Raw genomic sequence first — 12,609 nt, 5'->3', positions numbered from 1 at the left:
ACCACTTGGTGTAAAGAGAAGAAGAGGAAAACCGAATGGTAGTCGAGGGGTAGTGGGTCGGGATGAATGTGCCAAAACACAGCTTTACTAGCTGGCTTGCCATGCATAGGAAGCTACTGACTAAGGATCGATTGCTAAAGTTGAAGATAAGTCAAGATAGTGAATGTATGATATGTGGAAGCCAAAGGGAAACAGTGGAGCACCTATTCTTTGAGTGCAAACTTTCAGAGGAGTGTTTAAAAAGACTGTCGATATGGATGCAGAAAGGAATAATAAAACACGACCTAAAGGGTATATGGAGAAGAATACCTCGGGGAATACAGGGGAAGAAATGCAGAGAGTTTGCTACATCAGTGATCGCAGCTCTAATATACAAGATATGGTGGGCTAGGAATGAAGTGTTATGGATTCAACGGGTACTTGCGCCAAGAAGCATATGTGCACAAATACAGCAAGAATGTAAGACTAGAATAGTACCCATGTTAAACAAAAAATGTAGTAGAAAGGAGAGAGAATGGATGGATCAATTGTATAGGAAATGTTGAAAATACAGGGAAGGAGAGTATAGGAAGAATATAGGAAATTAGAAAATATAGAAAGATAGAGGAGGATACAGGAGAATGAGGGGAATATTGCAAAGATCTTTGTTTATTTGTGAATAAAATCTTTCTGTTTCACCAAAAAAAAAAAAAAAAAAATCAATGACGATTGTTGAAGTAATTGTGTTGAGATTCAGGACTTCTAAAAGTATATAGATTCAACAAAAGGCGTATGTTCTGTATTTTATACTTTCGTTTTTCTTATGTTACATAGTTTGTTCTTAATTTTGAACTTAGGTTCAGAAAACGCTTTGTAATTTGCAGGTGAATTCTATTTTAAAGAGTTTAATGTGATATTTCTGTTAATAAGCAATAAGGATGATAATTATATTTTTGTTGTTTTACTTAAAAAGATTAGAGTAATTAATTAAACAAGTAATATTGCTAAATTACTAATTACTATTTCGTGTTAATTAGCGTGACATTTACTCTTGATTTGTTCTAACACACTGCATTAGTTTTTAATTTATGCATATAAATACCAAATATATACAAATACCAATCCATCTCCCATTCTAGAAAGAAAATATCATCGCCAGTGAAAAATGATCAGTTGAACATCCTTCGTCTGAATATTTTTGGCTTTGCGACGACATACTCCCCCCCCCCCCCCAACAAACCAAGGTATTGGAGGTCCCCTCATTTCCAGAAAACATAAAAATCATGACTCGTGAAATTGAAAAAGAAAAAAATTAAAAGAAATTGCAGCTTTTTAATCGAGTAAAAGCAGGGCCTTTTTTTGAAATTTAGGGTTTGGCCAAAAGGAGCTGAAAGAGTTAGGCTACAATCATATACACTATCAATCATGTTCGTCCCATGATTTTTGCATGAAATTCATCAACAACAACCAAAAAGAAAAGGTGGGATAGTAGTTAGTACTATAGTCATTTCCTCTGCGTAACATCAGAAATTCTTCTCCCCTTCCCTTCGAGGCGAACCCATAATTTAAATGTTGCGGGTAATTATTGCATTCAATCAAAATCTATTTTGTATATAGGGTTCCACTACTAATATACTAATATGTTTTACAAACATATGCATATATACATGAAATTTTTGCCGAACTTTGCGGATGCCGTTGACCCCTCCCTCTTTACAACATAGGTCTGCATCTGCCTTCAAAATTAATCATTAAATCTCTAAGTTTTTTTTTCTTATTCGGTATATGTATTCACATTGAGTCCCGTCTATTTTGGATGTATGCCGCGTAAGAATAGCTTCCTAATAGAATTTTTTTCATTCTCAAAACTTAAACTCGATGCTTGTGATCAAAGGTAAAGGGATCTTATCTCTTTCACCACCGACCTTATTTGATTTTTGAAACCCTAGTCACCATCATACTTTCGTGTTTTTCTTTTTCTCAGGGACACCCAATTTTCTGTCAGTCCAGCTAATCTTTAAGACCTTATTTAACTTTCCCATATATATATTTCATATTAATTATGTCTCTAATTTAATACTCCTATATAATAAGTTAAAACATTATTTACATAGAACAAATTGTAAGGAAAAACATTGACCAATAGCTGTTATGTAGTCGGTTTGACTATTAAAAGTACAGTATATAATCCCATGTTCATACCCAATTAAATATTACTAGTACGAAAGATTCACTTTTTATAATGAGCTCAATGTTCTATACCTTTTTTTAAGTATGCCTATAGATTGACATAATTCAAACACTCTAGACGTGCAACCTTTAATTGATTAAAGTTTTTACTTTACTAATATTGCTAAGGCATGCACATACACACAGAATTTGGGGTGTTTTTTCAGAGGTGAATCTAAAGCTTGGTGACTTCATATCATGTCTCTGTGCTATTATTATATATATTTTATATTTTAACTTTTTCATTTATGTATACATGATTTGAACGAGAAATAATGAGTTTAGCTGAACGAACAAAATTTATCATAACTTCGCCTCTAAATTACTCTATAGTGGGTGGATAAAATGGTTTTTAGGATGAGAAAAAGGGTATTTCGGTGCACAAAATATCCCGCATTTAAGCATGGTCGAGAGAAGGGTTGCATTCCAAAGGGGTTTACACTATNTATATATATATATATATATATATATATATATACATACATTATAATTTTTTCATTTATGTATACATAATTCGAATGAAAAAAATAATGAGTTCAGTTGAACAACAAATTATAATTTTGTCTCTAAATTACTCTAAAGTGGGTGGATAAAGAGGTTTTTGAGAAGAGAAAACGGGCAGTCTGGTTCACAAAGCATGTCGCGTTTATAAAGAACCCTGGGAAGAACTGGAGTCCAAATTAGAAGTGTGATGCATACAGCGTACCCTAATTTGCAAGTATCTGTAGTTAATTCCACGACTCGAAACCGTGGAAGAGGGTAATCATCAATTGGAACAGTTTTTTATTCATTTTAAAAAGAGTTCTAAAGCTCACATTAAGATATCTCAAATCCCCAACCCCAATCCCATGTTTGTTTTGAATGGATTTGTTCCTTAATATCTCCCTTATATTATTTTTGTTTGCTTCATTGTGTTAGCTTTCCCAAAAGAAGAGCCATGCCAACCTTGAGCCAACCTTTACCCCTTACATAGTTTAATTACCATTTGTAAAATTATTTAGTATTTTTCACTTGTACGACATCATTTTAATTAATAGATGTTACACTTCATCACACGTGTCAGTATGTCATTGGTTGCATAACCAGCTTCGAGGTTTTCTAATTGGAGAAAGATTATTAAGGAATCTTAATCACCTTTAGTTTATTAGTATAATATAGGAATCTGACTTCTTATTTGGACTATTCTTTGATGGGATTTTGTTCTTGGTTGTTGCATATGTACGCGTATAGAAATATTAATTATAGAGAAAACGACACTGTATAGTCGCTTTCAAAATAGTTAAAAAATATATTTTTTTTGTATATATATATACATTATGTATGTTATATACAAAAATTATATGAATTTTATATACTTTTTCGACTTCCATATGTAAATAGTTTCTGGCGCGGGTTAAATGTAAAAAAACCTAATATTATATGAGATCTATTTTTTGTAAAAAATAAGAAGAAAATGAGTTATTTATATTTGTATATATATACTTAATTGGCTCTCCATTTGATAACACCTAGTAAAACCAACCCAATCAATACAAATCATTTCACCTCTTAAAGTGTCTCTTTTATTAATTAATGTTACTCTTGTAGCTTAAACATAGAGTACTAGGAATTTTATAAAGTAAAGTGTGGAAGAGATTCCATTATTCTAATGAGGTTTAGGTCTTTGTGATTTCAAGTCCCAAGGCCAACTAATAATGCCATAAGAGAAAGAAAGAGGAACAGTCCATCAATACTGTAGCATATATTAAAAAAAAATAGAAACTTAAAGTGACCAAAAAAATACTTCACAATTAGTAATAGGTGTACAGTGTACTGATTATGTAAAAGTATTTTATAATATAATTATTTTAAAATAATTAAAAATATATTTTTATAATAAATTTTATTAATTCGTAATTTAAAAAAAATGTTCAACTAATACCTTGTCACTAATTAAACCATATCACACGGTGCAAATCGTCTTATATTATTAGTATATATAACTTAAATTTTAATAGTACTAACAAATGTTGTGGTAGAGTGATAAATATTCCTTCATCATTCACCAAAGATTCAGGTTTGAGCTCCAAATATGGAGTCGTCTTTGTCAGGGAGTATGTACCCCTGAGTGTAGGGCTTCCAGACGCGAATTCGGATTTAATCGAGCCCCAATGTGGGTAGCAGATACCAGATGGAAAACTAAAAAAAAAAGGTCTTTAATATTAATGGGATGAAAGTGATTAAGAATTTTAAACATGAGTCAACTTTGATAATAAGATTTTGAAGATCTAAGCCAGGAGATTATATTAATTATCCTTTCTTGAAGATGTTACCAAACCCCCTGCAAATTAAAAAGCTTAAGAGATTTCAGTCAAAAACAAGATAGAGAATCAAAGTGGTAAAGAGAAAGTCATCTGGCAAGTTTGACCATTTGCTGCTAGAGAAGCTGGCTATCTGCTAACCTCTCCCCTCCCCCCCCCCCCGGCTCTTGCCAGCTATGGAATCAATCAATTGTGTCCTTTTTTTTTTCTTAAAAAAAAAAAAAAAAAAAAAAAAAAAAAAAAAACCTCCAATTTTCAAGTCTCAATTTGACCTCTCTAGAACTCAAAATGCACTTTGCTCAAGCTAATGTAAACATGAAGTGTGAGATGCAAATGGGGAAGTTAAAAAAGAGAAAAATCAATTAACCTAAATCATCGCACTTCTGACCGCTTAAACTAAGCTAGCGTTTGGTCATAGATCCCAAATTTATTTTGAAAAATCTGATTTGGGTGAAGTTTGGTTTGAAGATGAAAATGTGTTTGGACATACGATTTCAAAACATATTTTTCAACTTTATTTTGGGAAAACATGTATATAATTCCCAAGTTTTGGAAATTTGGCCCAAATTCAGCTTATTAGCTGAATTTGAGATTTCAAATATGTGATTTGAGTTTTGGCCAAAATGTGGGTCAAATTTATGGCCAAACATGGGATTTGAAAATAAATTTCAAATTAAATTTGGAAAAATGTATGGCCAAACAGGGGCTAAATATACTCGATTAATATATAACATATGCATAATTTATGTATACCAGTTATAAAAGATGAATTCGGCAAAGATCCCTAAAGAAAATGCATTGAGACCATATGGTCAAAAACTTGTTTTTAAAATAATACGTAGTATCCGAGCTAATTTGCAAATACGACTATTCTATCAAGTACTTGCTATCTTTTACTAGTTCAAATAACGGATCACTACGTATATCAAAATTTAAATAGATGAAAACAAATCACCTACAATTTATTTTTTCTTGATCGAAATTAAATCCTGTCTCTTAATTGAACTAGGAAGAAAAATGTGTTTTTTTACGTGTTTTTCGTTTTTCTTTAACATGGGAGTTTTGCTTTTTCTTTTGACTTTTCTTTTTCACATAACTTTAAACAACTCATGCTAAAATCAAGAACTGGCTTAGTTTACGTTAACTGAAACTTGAATTTTAAAAATGAAACTTTAAGATAAAAGCTAACGTAACGAATGTATTGTACTTTGTCTCAAGGAATAAAAGCAAAGTGCACTTCAACTCATTATTTTAAAGCAGCACAATAGTACTTCTTTTTCTCTTCCTTTTTAGCCTAAAACTAATTGAATGTTTTGTACTTCAATATTACACAAGAGAGGGAGAAATTTGTGTGGTGACCAATTTTTCGCTTAAACTGATTATGGAAGGACCTGGTTTTTCTAAGTGTTCCTTAACCTACTATTGCAGAAATAGTAAATGCGGAAAGTAAAGAACACAAGTATTTTACGTGGAAAACACCTGGCTCAAAAGGTGAAAAAATCACCGCCTACTTTCCAGTAGGATTTTCCCAAACTCAACACTAAAATCACTGAGCCAAAAACTGCATTTACAAAAACTCTTTTGTAAACCTAGGACTAACTCTAATCCCGTTGTAGCACACAGCCTCTAACTGTTGCGACAACTTCAAGTTAACTCTAACTTGAAGACTCTGAGTACCTATTACAATTGCCTCTAGATAAAGCTGAAAGGTACAATATGAAAACACCTACTACAATTGAACTAGAATAAAAGATAGACACTTGGAACTAGTTCTTCTATCTGGTTCATGTAGCTTCAGGTTTGCACACTTGAATGACACACGAACTGCTTGCAAAATTGCCTTGCTATTTTGCTCTCAATTCATGTTTAATTTCTGCTTATGTGCATTACCTGTAAAAGAGAACAACACTGATATTTATAGAGTTAGTAAATAGAGATTGACTAGAATTCTGAGGCTACTCTTCCTTGGTGAAAGTGTTCTAGTTGATTTCAACTTCTAACTCCTTCCCTATCTTGGATAGTGTTCTCTTTGATTAATGAGTCCTTCTCCTTATCATTTATGCAACCTTTTCGATCAGGATCAGAAGATATCACATCCGTCAAGTTAGGTTTATCTCCTTCACGTGCACCCCACATGCTTAAGTCTGTCCACATCTGTGTTTCACTGAGATGGACCTGGTTCATGTCTGAGTTCCTTTGTTAGTCTTCAAAACTAACCTTTACTTGGGCCAACAAATTTCTCTTTTTTGATGATGACAAACTATGTGCTTTTCATACACTTAGGCCCTGCTAGAACTCAGCTCAACATCAATGCAATGTTAGAAATATTTTTCACTTATCATCAAGGACCAGGTTCATTAGGTTATAAACGTCACTATTCAGAATGTAAAGCACATTTTCTTTTCCCCCTTTTGGCATCATCGAAAAGTTGCATAAACAATGTGTGATTCCAGATTTTAATAATTACTCATGGCCACTGGGGCAATTGTGTTTACCGTAAAAATGGTAACAACAATTAAATTTATTAGATGGGACTCTAAAAATACGTGATCTATTCCCAAGCTAGTTTGTTAGAGAAGATGATGCTAGTATTATGAATTTTAACGATGTGGGAGAGATAAACGAGGTAATGAGCGGACCAAAGGGTCTGCTACCCGGGCGTAAGCTTGGTAGATTGGGACTTTGAGGTCGACCTCGGGGCCGAGCTCGGGTTGTCGGGGATACTCGGGAGTAATCTAATAGCTAGAAATATAATCGGACGAAGCTATTTACAACCGAAATTGAGTTTGTACGATGAAGAACACATGTAAAGTGAAGAATGCATATAGAGGCAAAGGATATCGAGGTATCCTTAGTATCAGTGAGAACCAATGAGCTTTTGTAAGAAAAGAGAGAGAGAGAGATATTATTGCACTTTGTAGAATTGTGGGAGCAACATCAGTCCCTTACAAGGTAGGGCGAGTCCCCTTTATATAGGAGAGGAAACTCGGAATACATGTATATTTAATTTACGAAATATGGAGATGTGATGTCTTGACTCGACACCCCAGCATAGGCTAGGGATAGGCTGCTCCTGTCAGACTCAACCGTGTGTCTTGGGGGCTTCCCCCTTTTCTCTTTATCTCGGCCTCGAATCGGACCTCGACAAGCCTCGAAGGAGTGGACTAAGTTGTGACTTTATATCATCAGTATCTTCCCGAGGTGGCTTCATGTTCTCGGGGTCTCGAGGTACCTCCCCGAGATGGCTTGATGGTAGGAAATCGGGCCCTCTGATTTTACCACGTACAGATAGTCTCCGCGTTTCTCAGAACGAAGCGATGGGAAATGGTTATGACCATTGACTCCTCGAGCTCCTTATGGCGATAGTGCATTAGCGATCCGCGTCGTGGCGCAATCTTTCGTGATAGATGGCATATCTCATAGACTCCTGCTCAATATTCTGCCACTTCCGTTCTTCAAGGTAAAAAGTGTTGCCGTCGATTTAGTTTTTCAAGGATGCAATAATTGCATTCGTCGGTCAGTTTGCCAGAGCCCCGACGACCGTGTAGCTGCCCCCTATGAATGGGGTGCTATGGCGTTGTTTTTCCTATCCCAGTATCTTCATCGGCATGCTTTGCCTATTCCTTCTTGTCATGTTCTTCTACCTTTGAACATCATGCTTGGGGCTTATGGCCTCAAGACCGTTAGGGGGAGTTCCCTTAAGTTGTGCCATAGCCCTTTGTCGGGACGTCCCTTTGTTGAGCACAATCGCGTTGTCCCGCTATGGTCGTTGGTATATTGGTGTTTGCTGCTACCGTCGGCCCGAGGTGGCGATGGACGGGGAATCGGTTTCCCTCTTATGTAGACAGTCGTTCGGATTATGCACCGCTGCTCAGAAGGGGGCTCGGATTATACACCGCTGCTCACCTCCGTACCCCGGCTCGATGTGGGATCCTGCCCCGAACCGAGAGTTTGCACAGCTCGATGCTCGAAGAAGTGTATTTGAAGTAGCCGTGCAAGCGGGACCGAGGGTTGTTCGGTGCACTGTCTCTCCGAGACTCCCATTGCCAAAGAGGGTCCTCGAGCTTCGGAGAGCTATTGCGTTTTTTCATCTCTTCCTGCTCCTTCCACCTTCTTTTTCGTCTTCTTCTCTGAAGTGCTACTTTGAGGGACTGGGGCGAGGTTTTTGGAGGCATGCATCCAAGGACATGATGCTTGGAGGTTCTGTCACCGGCGGTATGCCTTCGAGGGTAGAATAGTTTTTAAGCCTTTTCTTCATGTATTCCCCTTTTGCTTCTGTGTGGGGACCCTTTGTAAGCTTTCGTAAGCGTTTGCTATGACCCTTCAGGGGTTGTTTGTATATGAATTTTTATGAATATGAATATATCCTTTTGATCTCTGCTTTCGATTTGCGCCGAGTAACTGCATGTTTTTATACCCTCGAGGTCCCTTGAACGCCCTTTTTTACTTTTCGACTGCTGATACTTGGCCGGGGTGCGAGCATTCTCTCAGCTCCTCTACTGGCCGACACGGCTCCCTTTCGAGGCCATCGTTGTTCCTCGGGCAACCCTGGTTGATTGGTCAGATCTGGGCTACCTAGGCCTTCTAAATCGCATGGAGATAATGCGTTTGAACTTCGGGGCCTTCGAGGATGTCATCCTGGACGAAGGCCAGCTTTGGGTACCGGGGGGTCCCCTTTGATTTCCGATGTGGATGGCTTTCTTTAGATATGTAGGAGATAGATTTTTGCTGAGCGGTTGTCTACACTCAGGTACCGCTTCGAACTTTTGCAGAGCCTTTGCGGTTGGAGCTTTTGCATTTGTTCTTTCCCCTATTTGAGGTTAGGAAGGGAATCACGAAATCTGAGATTACCTCGCATTGAGTGACGGCATAGAAAGTTTCACAAATTCTTGTTTCCCTTTGGTGGGGATTCTCGAGGCGGGACGCTATCTCGAGCTAGGAGATGATACGGATGGTTCCTCGAGTCTTGGGTTCTTGTCAAAGGATACTTTCGGGGTCGGATATCATCCCATTGGACTATATGACATCGTATTCTCCCAGGCGCCGACTCCGGGCCGGCGAAACATTGTCGTTTCTTATCATATAAGTGGGGCGGCTTCGGCTTCTTCTCAGGATTGCACTACTTTGAGGTAGTTGTGCTCCTGCTTTGGCATAGGGCTCCTCATTTTCCTAGGTTCAAGAAGTGTTGGTGCGTGCCTTTGCTTCGCTCTATTTAGTATTACCATAGTATGGCAACCACTCTGGGGGCGGCATGGCCGAGAGCGGAGAGAGCTGTTCCCGGCGCTCGGGAGCTGAGGGATTTCGTTCTGATGACGGTTCCTTTGATAAGAGGGGAGCATTTGGAGATGGTGAGAAAATACTGCGGATGGAGTGAGGGGGTAGCGCTGCAGGTGCTTCCTCCGGGAGAGAATCCACTGGCAGATTTTTGAATGTATACATGTATCCTTTCGCATTTGGCCCCCTCGACAGGGTCGTGCTTGATTTTTTCTTGAAGTATCGGGTCACTTTGGCGCAGATACATCCGTCGTTTTGGCGGGTGGTGCTGATGATAAGGTTCTTTGTGGAGAGGGCCGATCTCGAATTTACGCTCGATCACCTCGTCCGGCTGTATCGGCCCTTTCATCATCAGGGCCTGCTAACCCTGAAGTGTCGTTCATCCCCGTCGTTTGTTGTCGATGACGAAGAGGAGGGGGTCGAGAATGGGCTGGTTGGTTCGTCCGAGCCCGGACGGTCAATATCATCCCCTCGGAGCTTTTGCCGTTCCCCGAAGGGTGGAATTACGTGCATGAGTGGAGCGTCCGGTGCTTTTTTAGGTTGTACCTATAGCGGAAGTTAGTTAAATAATGGTGCTTTTTACCTTGTTGCAGCGATTTCATGGATGCCAGGCGAAGTCTCTGATCTGCCCGGCTGGGTCCGGAGGTTGGTGACGCATTCGTCTTGCGACGAGCGTCGGTGGCGAGTCGTGCTCCGTGTCAGGTAGGGAGCGAAATACCAAGGTATGTGCTTGGGCTACCTTTGCCTCGGCCCTTGTGTATTTGAGATAACATTTTTCCCCTTTTCTACTTGCATTGGATCTGTCGCTTGCAGGTATCGGGCAGTTCTTTGGGATGAGACAGTGTTCTTCCGAAGAGGGGAAGGAGTCGTCGACCTCTCTCCCCGCCCTTCGAGGCGATGGAGCTTCTAGTAGTGCTGACTATGCCAGTATCTCCAAGGAGAAAGTATTGTCTGAGTCTGCTGCCCCCGGGGAACCTGATTCCAGGTCGTCGATGCCTTTGAGTGGATGTGCTATGCCCGAGACCGGCTCTCCCGGGGGCGAAGGGACAGGATCATAGGAGTATGCTCCGACTTCGAGGAAGTCCGCCGGTTTCACTTCGTGGTGAGTTTAGGCGCAATTTCCCTGTATTCTGCGTCCTTCGTTCGTTATTGGGTTTTCCTTGTGCAGGCCTGTGACAGGATGATGTCTGAGCTGGTCCGCCAAGGGGCCAAGTTTCAGAAAGTTCGGGATGAGGGAGAATCTCTTACGCTGCTTAGCGAGGAGAAGGAGGGCGAGTTGCTGTATTGGCAATGCGAAGCGTACAGGAGCTCGAATTATGAGAGTTATTTGATGGAGCAGGTAACTTTTATGCAGCCTAAGCTTCGCTTTCTTCGGCCTTTTTAGGTTAACGCCCTTCTCTGTCGTATCAGCTGCGGAAAAAGACGGAGGCCATAGAGCACCTCAAGGGCGATATTGATCGCGCCGGAAACGCTTGTGGCGAGCTAAGGGCTTAGGTGCAAGCACACGTTTTAGAGGAGGCAAGTGCCTTGGACAAGGTTCCTGCCTTAGAAGTCCAACTGTGCTTGGCTCGAGATAATGCCAAAATCCAAGCAGATGTGATCGAGAAATTGGAATCCGAACTTTCGAAGACCAGGTCCGAGGTAATTGATGCCCGGGCAAGGGCGGTGCTAAGCCAAGCCAACGCTGAACAAGAGATGGCGGTCCGTATGAAGGATGCCACGGATGCTCAGGCCGAGCTGAAGCGAGCCCTCGACCGGGAGAAAAAGATCGAGGAATACGTCCGTTGCAGATCCCGAAGGGAAGCACTCGAGGAGATTGGTGCGAGAGGCTTTATTCTTTCCAATGAATTGGACCGAGCAAGGGCGGAAGAGCATGACGCGTGGTCGTTTCTTGCTGATGGGGCGGGGAGTGAACCCGGCGAGCTGTAGCTCTTCGGAACGGATCATAGATTGTGCCGATTTGTTGCTTTGTTTTTGATATATGTAGAACATGTTTGTTTATGGAGAGTGTGTCTACCCCCTTCTTCCTCTGTGTGCGTGAAATGAGAAGATACTTTGAAGCTTTACTCTTTTCGCATCTCCTTCTGTTATCGTCCTCGACCAGGCCGGTTTGATGTTTGGAGGGATCCTCACAGGTCCGGGATCGACCGGGCCAGCCCTTGGCTCCTAGGAGTGTTTTTTTATGTGAGCGGCCGTTGCGGTCCCTGCGCTTTGTCCGAAAGTTTAGATCCAGTCTCCGAGTCGCTTTGCGAGTCGAGCTGTTACGGGCCTTTAAGCTATTCCCTGTTCGTATGGGCGGGTGACGGTGGTCTTCTTTGCTTCGGGTCGAAATGACCTTATATGCGGGTGACCCGGGGGCTCACTCGGCTGGTGATTGTGGCGTTTGTGTCGTGCCCTTAGGCATGCTGTAGCTTTGTGCTTATTGTGGGTCCAGTCTCCGAGTCGCTTTGCGATTCGAGCTTTAGTTGACCCTTAAGCTGTCAGTTTTGGCTGGCGACAAGGGCTCTTATGCTTTTTGGTCGTAGAGACCTTTTGATATGTGGCCCGTAGGCTTGTTTAGTTAACTATTTTCGATCCGGTCTCCGAATCGAGTTGCGATTCGAGCACACTTTAATCCTCAAGTTGTCAATTTGGCTGGTGACAATGGCTCTTATGCTTTCTGGTCGTAGAGACCTTTTTGATATATGGCCCGTAGGCTTGTTTAGTTAACTATTTTGGATCCGGTCTCCGAATCGAGTTACGATTCGAGCTCACTTTAATCCTCAAAAGCATCAAGAGTTGATTCAACTCATCAAAGAAACTCTTTAATCCCTCCGAATCGAGTTAC

This window comes from Nicotiana attenuata, chromosome 12 (assembly GCF_001879085.1).
Source record: "Nicotiana attenuata strain UT chromosome 12, NIATTr2, whole genome shotgun sequence".
Taxonomy (NCBI): Eukaryota; Viridiplantae; Streptophyta; class Magnoliopsida; order Solanales; family Solanaceae; genus Nicotiana; species Nicotiana attenuata.
Note: the sequence above shows the minus strand (reverse complement) of the source record.